This window comes from Lathyrus oleraceus, chromosome 1, assembly GCF_024323335.1.
Source record: "Lathyrus oleraceus cultivar Zhongwan6 chromosome 1, CAAS_Psat_ZW6_1.0, whole genome shotgun sequence".
In the NCBI taxonomy this organism is placed as follows: Eukaryota; Viridiplantae; Streptophyta; class Magnoliopsida; order Fabales; family Fabaceae; genus Lathyrus; species Lathyrus oleraceus.
In genome coordinates, this window is record NC_066579.1 from 274,554,416 (window position 1) to 274,567,268 (window position 12,853).

At 38.9% G+C, this 12,853-nt stretch overlaps 1 long non-coding RNA gene across 6 annotated transcripts; it reads left to right on the forward strand.

Annotated features, from left to right (window-relative positions):
- The first annotated feature begins 8,378 nt into the window (after positions 1-8,378).
- On the forward strand, positions 8,379-11,069 carry LOC127130408 (uncharacterized). Of its 6 annotated transcripts, none has more exons than XR_007806467.1 (6): positions 8,385-8,995; positions 9,107-9,425; positions 9,520-9,632; positions 9,747-9,904; positions 10,122-10,216; positions 10,307-11,069. It is a non-coding gene; the product is annotated as an uncharacterized LOC127130408 (long non-coding RNA). The 6 variants fall into 6 exon arrangements; XR_007806466.1 differs by having other exon boundaries at positions 8,397-8,995; positions 9,107-9,396; XR_007806465.1 differs by having other exon boundaries at positions 8,400-8,995; positions 9,107-9,396; positions 10,058-10,216.
- Positions 11,070-12,853: the final 1,784 nt, after the last annotated feature.

Below are 12,853 nucleotides of genomic sequence, written 5' to 3' on the forward strand. Positions count from 1 at the left end.
TAAGGCACCCCCGTTTTGAAAGGGAATACCCTGCAAATGAATAAGCATGAGATGTTGGATGCAAATATGCAGATGATGTTACGCAATGCAATGGCATGTCAATCAGAATTGATGGATCCGCTTGAACATCTGTCAGGTTGCACTTCCTGGAGAGAAATTCACTGAGGAATATAATACAAGACCAAAACTCTGCTCCAGAAAACCGGGTTGGTTGGAGGTTAAGGTTTCCTGAATTTAGCCCACCCCTCACTGGTAGGTTCTAAGAACAGAAGTTCGTCAGCTTCAGCCCTCCAGTCGCGAATAATACGTTTACCACTGAAGGTTTGGCATTATTACGGGATAAAAGACCTCCACTGACTCCCCTCAACAGGACATCGTAAATCAAGTTCCCAGTCTCGGGGTCCTCGGATTGATCAGCGAGAATGCGCCCACCAGAGCTAACATAATCACGTCTCGGAGGAGAGGCCTCGACTGAGTTCTCGGGAAATGGTCACCAGAGTCGACGATTTCTAAAGGAACACCATGTCGTTACGGAACATCCGTAGGACATAATATATCCAAAAGAAACCTCGTCTGGGTGTGGTTCTTCACGAACGACTTAACGTAGCAACATGCCACGCAAGCCTCATGATCATCCACTCTAAAACCTGTGTGTACACTCAAGCCTGGGTAATGGGCTTATCTCTCATAGAACATCCCATCCCAACAAACAAACAAACAGATCCAATAGATACAACAGATGCATGCAAGCAGGTAAGCAAATAAATGTACAAAAGCATGAACACCCAATAAACAAGAAATCACACAAGCTAGGAGGGACTCGCTTAGGGAAGATGGACCAGCAAGAGGTCAACTTCTTAGTCCCCAGCAGAGTCGCCAGCTGTCGCAACCTGAAAAATACAGTGCGCAAAAAAAACAACCGGCGAAAGAAAAAGACAGAAGAGTCGCCACCGTGCGTTATTCATCCCAAAGGAGGGAAAGGAAACGCTCGAAGTAAACCCGAAAAAGGAAAGGACAAGACGGGGTCTCGCAACCAAATCTTGGGTTTGGGAGTCGGTTATGCGAAGGGAAGGTATTAGCACCCCTACGCATCCGTAGTACTCTACGGGATCCACTTTTGTGGTTTTTGTCTAAAGGGTGTGGGTTTACCTAATGTGTTTATTTACTAAAAAAAAGGTTAAATGAAAATGACTCGCTCGGATGTCGCATCCACTACATACGTATCTCATCTGAATATGAGAATCAGAGTCTTCGTAGCTCGGCTGACCTATGGGTTGGGGGATGTGTGCTCGCTAAGACATCGCGTCTTCTGCCTACGTATCTCATCTGGAATGAGAATCAGAGCAAGCCGTAGTTCGGCTAACTACGGGGTTATGGATTGGGTTTTGGACGAACGACGTCACTACGCAATCTACCGGATGCTCGACCTTTGGAGACTTACTCGCCTGTAGTAGAAGGAGTTAACGTGTTGCTTTGGGTTTTAGGGTTTGGGATGCTCAAGGGCAAAAAGGCAGTCCTTGACGAAGGAACCGCGCTACCTGCAGGGATACGAACACATACAAAACAAATATGTATAAAGTAAATGTGCCAACAAGGGGCTCAGAATTAAATAAACAAAAGAAAACAAATGCCTCCTATCGAGGTCTTCCAGCTAAGAAAGCGATAAAATGCGGAAAAGAGGTAAAAGTATCACACGGATAAAGATCCGAAGTAACAGCAATTAAAGGAGTAAGAAACCCAGGGATCTCCCAAGCTAATGCCATCAAAGAAAGTGGGTCAGTACAGGTAATCGGAATGAACCTCCAGGGATTATCCCACAAATAAAGTGGGAAACCACGCAAGTTATCCCTGCAAAAGTCATGTGAGCCCTCACAAAAACTCAACAAAAGGGTTAGTGAAACACCATAAGCATTTTTTTCATGGATAACAATATGGTTTCAGAAACCTCAAACCCTGTGGCATACACTTCAGAAATCATGTGATTAAACATTCAAGGCATAGGTTTCACCCATTCACAATACATCACATATTTAGAACATTCAAATTGAAGGCGTAAAATAATAGGAATAAGGCAAACCTGATTGGAGAGCTTGATTGAAATTGAGTTGCACCCATGAGGCCCTTCAGGGTTTGGAGGCTGCTCTGAGTTCTCTGTCAGGTTTCTGTTCAGGTTTTGTCCAGGGTTTTGTTCCAAGGAAACCTCAGAGTATTTTGCTTCTCTTCCTTTTTCTCAAGTGAAGCCTTGGTATTTATAGACTGAATTTCAGGGTTTTGTGGGCTCAAATGAGAGAGACCCAAGTCCAAAATTTTTTATTATATTTTATTTATTTTTTATTATTATTTTTATTTATTTATTTTTTTTGTAAAAAATTATTTTTTAATTTTTTTTTTAATTTTTTTTTTTTAATTTTTGTTAATTTTTTTTTTGGATCTAATTCTGATTGACATGATGAAATGCAATATGAAATGCTAAATGAATGCATGAATGAGGAGGGCAAACTTTGGGGTGTTACAGATGCAAATCAAAATAAGATCAATTTTTACGAAAATTTAAGACGCCCGGACAAAATTGGGGTATGACAGCTATCCCTATTTAATTAACTTGAACTAGAAGGTAAGAATGACAACGGTCTTCATACATTCATGGTGGAAGGTAATTAAATACGAAAAGACCCAAATTTTGTTCTTTGAAATGCAATGGAGAAATGCAGAAAGAAAACACAATGAATTCTACAGCACCAAGGTAATAGGGATAAAATGTCAAATCGGTGCCAACCCCCAAGTCGATATTCAGGTCTTGCAAAGGTCGTTCTTTGGTGTAAGGGAAAATGTCCGACTAAAACTGAACAGGATTTCTGGCACCTAAAGGATGACAATAGAGTTAATCACTATCACCAAAAGGATGATAGTAATTCACCATAATTGTCAGGATTGTCATCACAAAAAGGATGAGGGATAAACCGAGCTTCCAAAAGTAGTCATCACCAAAAGGATGATGGTTCTAGTGGCTACAGCAAAGATCGCCATCACCAAAAGGATGATGGTAAGATCAACAACAAATCTCGCTATCACCTAAAGGATGAAAGTTAGACACAATTCAAAGATTTACATCACCAAAAGGATGATGTCTCCCACCCCAAAAGAATGATGGTTATTCTGATAGAGTTTCCCATTACCGAGAGTATAATATCAAAGCTACCACCAAAAGGATGATAGTTAACTCATCAACTTCAAAGATCACTGTCACCAAAAGGATGAAGGTAAGATCCAACAACAAAACTTGTTATCACCAAAATGATGATAATAAGTCTATAACCAACAATGATCACCATCACCAAAAGGATGAAGGTAAGTTACAAGACAAACTTGTTACCACCAAAAGGATGATAATAAGTCAGAACAATCACTATCACCAAAAGGATGAAGGTAAGATAAAAATAAAACTTGTTACTACCAAAAGGATGATAATAAGCACCGATCACCGACACCAAAAGGATGAAGGTAAAATCAAAACTTTAAAACTTGTTACCACCAAAAGGATGATACTAAGTCATAATAACTTCAAATATCACTAACACCAAAAGGATGACAGTAAGATCAAACAAACAGAACTTGTTATCACCAAAAGGATGATAATAAGGACAAAACTTCAAAACTTGTTATCACGAAAAGGATGATAACAAGCCGAAATAAACTTAATGATCGCTATCACCAAAAGGATGAGGGTAAGATCAAAACTAAACCCGTTATCACCAAAAGGATGATAATGAGTCCATAACTCAAATGGTCACCGTCACCAAAAGGATGAAGGTAGGATTAAACAACAAAACTTGTTACCACCGAAAGGATGATAATAAGTAGATAACTTTTATTGGTCACCGTCACCAAAAGGATGAAGGTAGGATCAAACAACAAAACTTGTTATCACCAAAAGGATGATAATAAGTCGACAGTCACCATCACCAAAAGGATGAAGGTACTACAAACAATAGAACTCGTTATCACCAAAAGGATGATAATGAATCAACAATCACCATCACTAAAAGGATGAAGGTGAGATCATAACTTCGAAACTTGTTACCACCAAAAGGATGATAATAAGTTATAATAACTTCAAATATTGATGACACCAAAAGAATGACAGTGGGTTTGGACTTTCCAAATGTCACCATCACCAAAAGGATGATAGCTTAAACCAAACTCCATAATCTCTATCACCAAAAGGATGATGTTTAGATTAAACTGGACGTCATCACCAAAAGGATGATGATTGAACCAAAATGACAAGGATCCTTATCACCATAAGGATCGCCGACACCAAAAGGATGACGGTAAGCTGTAATAATTGTAGAGGTCACCATTCACCAAAAGGATGAAGGTTAGGCCAAAACTCCAAGGATCGCCGACACCAAAAGGATGGCGGTAAGATCAAATGACAAAACTTGTTACCACCAAAAGGATGATAAAAGCTTTAATAATAAGAGGTCGCCATTCACCAAAAGGATGAAGGTCGGACAAAAACTTCAAGGATCTCCGACACCAAAAGGATGACGGTAAGATCAGAAATGTTGAGGATTTACCATTACCAAAAGGATAACGGTTATCCTAAACAGGGCGATGATTAATATTATTCCTCAATGGACTTTCACCAAAAGGATGATAGTGAGAAAAATATTGGAAAATAAGGCTACTGACAAAATTCAGTAAACCCGATTTGTTGGGTAGTATTGGAACATTGCTGGGTAAGACTCGCTTGGAGTATCAACAACAAAAGGTTGCAGAACAAATATTCTCTAGGGAGATGTAGTTTCTATCAACAAAAGGTTACATAAAACGACTTATTGAGGAATGCTCAACGTGAAACCAGGTAAGTGTTTAAAGAAACAATGTTTGACTTAGCTGAGGATAACATCTTTTCAACAAAAGGTTGAAGGATGTAACTCAATGGGGGAACGCCCGATAGTAGGGTAGGAACTCACTTAGAGGAAGTGACAATGACTCGACTGAGGGTCGGCTTGGATGCCTACGACTAAACCTTGGATCTTGATTCGTGCTATATGCATAAATGTCATGTATGCGTTATGTATGAGGTGATGCATGTGATGCATGAGATGCATGTTTGAATGCAGGGGATTATTGGTTCAATAAGAATTGGCCCCCCTTTCAAAGGCGATGTATTTTGTGGAAACAAGTGCTGGTTGTATTTTGTTTTATGTGGATGCCAGCGAGGTGGGCTTTAGCTTTTTTTTTGGAAATTGTCAATATGGGTTGGAATGTTGATTGGTGACAAGATCTGACTTCCCGACGCTCGGTAGTTAATGATGCAATGAACACCCAACGGGGGTGAATACTCTTAGTGCCCCAAGTTTGATCTCTTGCTGATACATTGTACCTTTGCCCCTGATGCAATCTCGACTTCTTCTTCTGAGATGTTTGGCCAGCTTGTAACTGAGCATAGAGATGTGATCAACGCATGATGATTATGCCTTTGACGTGCCCCAAGGATTCTTGTCAAGATGTGATGTTGTATTAACATGACCTTTCGACGTTTTGGTTGTGATTTCAAACACTTACTATTTTCTGACGCAACCTGCTCGGCTGACTTGAAGATATGAAGGGAATTTGCCCCTTGCGACTTGTCTTGCCCCAAACTGTAGGGTGTTCAAAGGAATTCTCCTTGAAAGGAAACCTTTAAGAGTGATTAACCCATGACATGGTCTGAGTTCGTTTTTTTTCAGCTCCCAAATCTGGCCATGGTCTGCCCCTGATTAGCCTTTGAGGGGCTCGTCCCAGACGTACTAAGTATTGAAGTGTTTTTCCTCCCAGATCAACCAATGCTTGGAGATTTGTCTTGTACTGACTACTTCTTAAGTCAACATAATCAAAAGGATGCCATGCCCCTGGTCTGTAGGTTTATGAGATTGTTTTGATTCGTGTAAGCACCAACGATCAAGTTCCTCTTGAATTGCCCCTTGTTGGAATTTCCTCGATGTCAAGCACTGACTCGCAATTAAGAATTGTTGATCCAATAAATGGTGATTTTAATGCAATAATTATGCAAGTTTTGAAAAACAATCACCCATTTGGAGTGTTGTGGTAGTGTGTGACGAGTGGACCATGAGTCCAATCGCGGTGCTTGATTTAGCTAGCGTGTGAGTGATATAGTGAGAAGAGAATATCAACAAATCTCTAGGAGTCAGTTTACTCAACCTTGCTATAGTAGGCTTTCAGAATAAACCTTACTTCAATTAGGTCTTTTGAAGGTTGTAACATGGCTTGGTTCATGGTTATTGAAACAAAAGGATATAAGGCTCAAAGTTTATTTTAACCCACCCCTTCTTCATGATGATCTCAAATCCTATGTTCAGTTAATTCACACACATTCGTCTTTTGCAGGTGTAAGGAAAAAGATGGTGATTCAAGGTCTCTTGGAATGGCAGCCACCTTATTTCGTTTTTTGGATGTCGGTGACCCTTTGATTTTGGTATGGTGGTCATTGAATCTTGTTTTGTTTTGTTGGAGACTTTCATTGTCTCTTTCGATTTTTGTTTTGATTCCTAAGTTTTTCCTAAGTCTCCTTTCAAGGTATTGGACTTAGCAGACTCTTTCTTTGACTTTTTTTGTTGAAAATTGTGACTGCCAATTCGTTGGTCATTGAAGAACAACAAACATAAAATTTGGATTTGTCTGGTTTCTTCGACACTTCAAGATGTGTGCGAAGAATATCATGTGATTGATCCTTGTATGGGATATTTCATCTTGTAATTTTAAAGTGTAGTTAGATTAACTGAACACTACCCTGCCCCAGGTTAAGCGTAAGGGTTTGTAGATCCAAAAGAAACTCCTACTTCTAGGCTCGAAGTGGTTGACTAGGGATTAACTCCTTATCTCTCCAGTGTTTGGGGATTTGAAACAATGCTTGTACATCATTAGCAGGATTTTATCCAAAAGCATACGGTAGTCGAACGTGCACGGTAGTGAGGCGTACGCCTCCTACTTGCTTATTCAAAGAATAATGAGGCGAGCGCCACCTATTCCCTTATCCAAGTTTTTTTAGCATGTTTTAGTCGGAAGTCGATAATTTGAGCAATGTGGCGAGTGCCAATTATTCAAATAATCGAGAGATGGTGAGGCAAACGCCTCCCATCTTCTATCATCCGAAGTTTAATTTATGAAAAGAAATGTTCTTAGATGTCGTATTTGATTTGCGAAAATAGTTTGAATTTTGAATTGGTAGGTTTTGAAAAGTCGATGATTTGAGCAATGTGGCGTACACCAATTATTCAAATAATCACAGAATGGTGAGGCAAACGCCTCTCATTCAATCAATTGAAGTTTAATTTGTAAAGTTTGTTTTTTGTGAAATTGTATTTGATATAAAAGGTGATTTGAGTTTATTCAATTGTGGTTTTAATTTGATGACGAAGATTCAAGCAATGTGGCGTATGCCAATTATTCGAATGATCGAAAGATAGTGAGGCGAACGCCTCCCATCCTCTTATTATCGAGAATTTAGAATTAAAAAGGTTTAGAATTGGTAGTTGATTTAGAAGACGTGATTATGGTTTGATATTTTAATCGGGTGACAAGAACTCGAGCAATATGGCGTGCGCCAATTATTCAAGTACTTGAGAAATAGTGAAGCGAACGCTCCCTATATCTTTTTCATCCCAAAATTTATGTTAAAAGAGAAAATTCTTTTGAAGTTAAATGGTTTGAAAAATGGTTTGAATTCATGTTGATTGAATAAATTATGGTGAATCGGTCATCTACTCGATTAATTAATAACCAAATAGGTCTCATTGTAAGAAAGCCCAAGAGTAAGCTATGTGAGGTTGATGGTGATGCATAAAAGCGATCGACTTACAAAGGTGTTTGAAAATGGGCTCGACATTTGAATCGAGAATTGTGTGATTTACTTGTGGTGGATTGATGAGGACATGGAGCGAAATTTGAAATGGTTTGTCGTGATTGTAACGTGCCACACATATGAGATCAATAATTTGTACACATGAATAAACAAACGTAGAATAATAATTCATATAAATACCAAACGTGAATAATTATCTAAGTTATGCTAAGTAAGAAATGATGATAATACAAAATATTAATTAATTAAATTGTAGTAAATTATATAATTAATATTAGATAGTTATGATAATAAAGTTTTTTTTAATAAATAAAATTCATGTTTTAAATCAAATAAATTCAAACCAATCCTATGCTAACAAAAAATAAATAAAGAAACTATCCAAAAAAATGGGCCTTGATGGCCTCTGAGGCCCATTAGGGTGCACAACAGCAAGGAGAAAGGGAGTGGGCCGAAACCCAGGAAGCCCATGTGGGCAAGGTGATTCGGTTTTCCCTTCAATCTGAATCGGGTCAAGAAAACCCGACCTAAGATCCGTTGGATCGACTCTTCAACCTTGAAACACGCGGAATGGCGTTTCCAACACCTTGAGAGGGTCAACCGACCTTTGGGCAGTGAGAAATCTTGGCTCTCATTCATGGCCATTAAACTCTATTAAAGAATTAAACAGAAGAGGAATATCGTTCAAGCTTGAACGTCTCTTCCACCTTCCCTTACTCAGATTTTAAAGCCAGCGAATATTATTCAATCGGTAATGGTTAAAACATTTTCATCCTCATCTAAATCTCCCCTTCTCCACTCAGCGGTATTTATCGGAACACAGGGAAAGTCAAAGATTATTGTCGTCGCAAAAGAAATAGATCTACATTTGTAAACTCAATGGTAAACTACTATGAAACTCTATCAGCAAAAATTGGAAGAAACTCAATCAATACAGGCAATTCAAAGCGGAATCGAATCACAAATCACGCAGAAAGAAAAGGAAAATCATGCATTCATTCGGTCATTACCAAAACTACGCAGGGCAAGGAGTGCAGAGTAGAGCTTTTACCAACTCGAAACCTCGCGAAGATGAATGAGCGGGTGTGTATCTTCTGTTTTATCCCGGCTCCTTGATCTTTCTTGGTAATGATTCTTGGTTTCTATTTAGTTGAAAGTTTTCTAGCTCTTCGACTCCTGGCTTTTGGTATGAAAATCACAGCCGAATTTCTTCTCCTACTGAACTTTTGATTGCAGGCTTCAAGGGGATTCCAGCAGCTTAACAGTGCAAAATTTCTCCTCCTTTTTTCGGTGATTGCGTGCCTCTCTTTATAGAACTCAGAACATACTCCCTCTAATCGTGAGTTGGCCAGGTTTCTCCAAATCATTCGGTTAGAATGAAATCTTTTTTTCAAATCTAGTGTGGTCCCCAAGTTCTCGCAGGTGGAAAGATAAGTTGGCTTCATTCGTTAGACCCTATGGAATGCACGTAACCGTTCTTAATGGCTTCCCTCTTTTTTCCGCGCTAAGACCTGTGTTTTGTTATGGTGAGAATTTCGATTTATTATCCAAGAAAGTAAGCTTTTAAATCTGACGTGTGATTTGTGTCACCAACTGTTTTACTTAAATTCACCGAAAATAGTTGATTAATTCTCGGTTTCAATTTGCAGGTTTTGAAACACTTCTAGGACCCCACCACATCTCAGCTGCTGCAGCACGAGTCCTGGCTCATATGATCTAGGTGATTGGAGATTATTGGGCTTGATGCAACGAATAAAATGAGGTGTGGTATTCTCTAAACGTTGCATTAGTTGAAACACTTGTCCCTTGAATTTTGTGGCAACACTTAGCTTTTGGGAATCTGCCCCATTTAACTTGTGCAAGGGACCAACTACAGGCTTCCTAGATTGAGTGAGCATATAGGATGCAAATATCTGAGGAAGATGACATTTGCTTGAGGGTAGAAGTTGGCTGGAATCCATGTGCAAGAGGTCCCTGTTCTTTTCTAAGAATGCAGTTGTCTCATAAGTGACCTCTCCTACATAATGACGCAAGGTAAAAGCTTTTTCTTTGCTGTCGATTCTTCTATTGATGGATTTGGGAATTTCGAGTAGTCTGTTGTGTTTTAAATGTTGGTGTTCATAATCTCTCATGTGGTTCTGTTACCATGTGGTACTCTCTAAACGATTATGAATTCCATTCTTGCAGGTTGGTAATTTGGGACTTTTTTCTTGGGACTTTTGGGTTTGATCTGATATGCGACTTACCGCAGGTTTTGCTGTGACCACCGATGTATTGCAGAGTACTGATTATCTTACATATGTGTAAGCATGCGGCAAGCTTCCAAGAGGATTAACAGTGTTGCAGGTACATCGCCATAGAGTTAAACCATGTATTTCATTGTGTTTTATGATGACGCTACCGGTGTATTCAATCCGTGTTGGTAACCTACTGTAGGTCTTGGTCGTACTGATGTTCATGTTTTTGCATTTTGAGATTGTGCTGCATATTTAAAGCAAGTTAGGTGACGAATTTCGTGGGCCCTATCCTTGATTACCAGTTCATGACTCAGTCTCAGCCGAACTTCAAACAGATGTGCCCTCCGCGGCGCTCACATGACTACTTGGATTGTACAAGCGGAACCAAATGGTGGTTCTGATGATTTCCGCTGAGAAGATGCGGTATGAACAACTTCTAACACACTAGCTAGATCCATGGAACTTTGCGATATCAAGGGGTTTGTATTGACTTGCGAAGCACCATTTCTAGGTTGTTGATCAGTTGCGCTTAATGACTCGGAATGCACCTGCAGTTGGTGATGGTTTGGGAGCAACAACAGCAGGCTGTGTTGGTTTAGCTGAACCAAATAGTGTAACTGGTGGATTGAGTGGTTGGCTTGGATTTGAACTGCATCCAGAACATGGAGCTTGACTTTTCATCCTTTGCGTGATTTGATCGCCTTCTGCCTTTCCTTTTCCAGGCAGATTGGAATTTATGACGTGGTTTTGCCGTTTGTGGTAGTTTTGTAGGTTACAGCTTATGCTTTAGAAGCGTTGTAGTGTTTATCGGATGTTAAAGCCTCCATTGGTTCAATATATAATAATTATTATTGGAATGGAATGAAAATCTTGCAGCCTTGGGTTTCTTTGTAATATAACTTGGATTAATGAATCTTTGTAATATTCCTTTGAATAAATGAAACGTTTTCTCTTTTTCCTCTTCTTCCTGCTTAAACTTAATTAACCAAATCACACCTAAGCCACAAATAACGACTCCTGCATCCATAACCGTTCTTCGTAATTGAAATAAAAGCCCCCTTATGGAGAACATCCAAACTTTGGACCAAAACTCCATTGTAAACGAGGCCTCAGTTAGCCTAAAGACATTCCTGAATGCCATGGAGAAATGATTCACATGTTCCTTTTTTTTTAAAAAAAGAACTGAAGAATGGCTTGTGGTTTGAATATAGGTTTGATAAGATGCTTTATGGACAATGGATGATGAAAATATGAGTTTGTTTGGATAAAAAATACAATAAAATAAAAAATTAAATTTGATGATGGATTAAAAGTATAAAATTGGATTTTGGACCAAGCCTTGACTATATATGTATGATAGATTTGAACATGACCCGAACTGATCACATGAACATGGTTAATGAACCAAACTATGAACTTAACGAACCACCAATCCTGAATCAAACAGGCACGATCGACACTTGAATTTAATCACACTAGGTTTTAACAAACTTGTATGGCCGAACGATATGCATGTCGTGCTGCACATACGATGCAAATCAAAATAAGATCAATTTTTACGAAAATTTAAAACTCCCGGACAAAATTGGGGTATGACAACCATAATACATGAACTAAATCTTCAGAGAATCTTCATATAAAACATTAAAGAATCCAAATCTCATAAGATACTTAAACTGAGTCACACTGCAATGTTGAAATAACATGTCAAGATATCCTGTTCAACATCTGTCAATTTTCCCAAAATGAAGCCAACCACTACATATTAGACCTAACAATCTCCCCCGTTGGAAAAATTTTGCTAAACAAATCCATGTATAGACCAATAGGAGTGAGGGTAAGGATCATAGAATCAATCAACAAGTAAACACTCGAAATCCTTTTTGATAAGAACACTAGAGGTAGGCATATGTAAAAACAAGCCTCATGTTGTATCACATAAAAGCCCTACCTAAAATAAAAAATAAATTCCTTTTTAGACAGGATGTGAGGACATTGTTCCTGACATCATTAACATCAGTGACCCCTTCATAACACCACAAGAAAATAAATGCGCCCCCCCTGAGTAGCAGATCCAAGGGTAGAGTTACCCCAAGAGTTACTCCCCCTCCATACATTCTCCCCCTCAAAGAGCTAACGACTAAAAAAACAGGTGAAACATCAAAGAACAACACCACATAACTATAACTACTACCCCTCTTAGCCATAAATTTGACAAAAACACTAACAAAAATAGCAAAGTTATTAGAACACAACCAAGAGAGTTTACAAACCAAACATAACCAAGAGCACTTTTAAAATGCACAGAAAAATATTCAGGGCACAGTTGACAAAAAAAACAGAAGCTTAACCAACACACAAATGAAGTAGAGATCTACAATCCTTATCATTGCTGGTAGCATCTTCATTATGACTTGCATCAGACCCATCTTCATTTTCCTCTTCTTCATCTGTCCCATCACCTTTAAAACCTCCTTCTTCTTAAGACCGGGCCTTTATCAACATTTCAATCCTGCTTTTCCTTTCAGTGTAGCTTTTTATAGTTTCATCCAAAGTCTTCCAAGTATCTTTTAGCTTAGCAAGGATGCATGTTCCATTAGTAGGCCTGAAGGGTGTCTGCCCAGATGTCATGACATGTTTCCTAGTGAACAACCTATAATATAACGAGAGAGGAGGGTCCCTTTTGCAGGTACTATCAAAGTTGATTTAGATACTTAGGTGTTGACTCAGGATAACCCCACATATC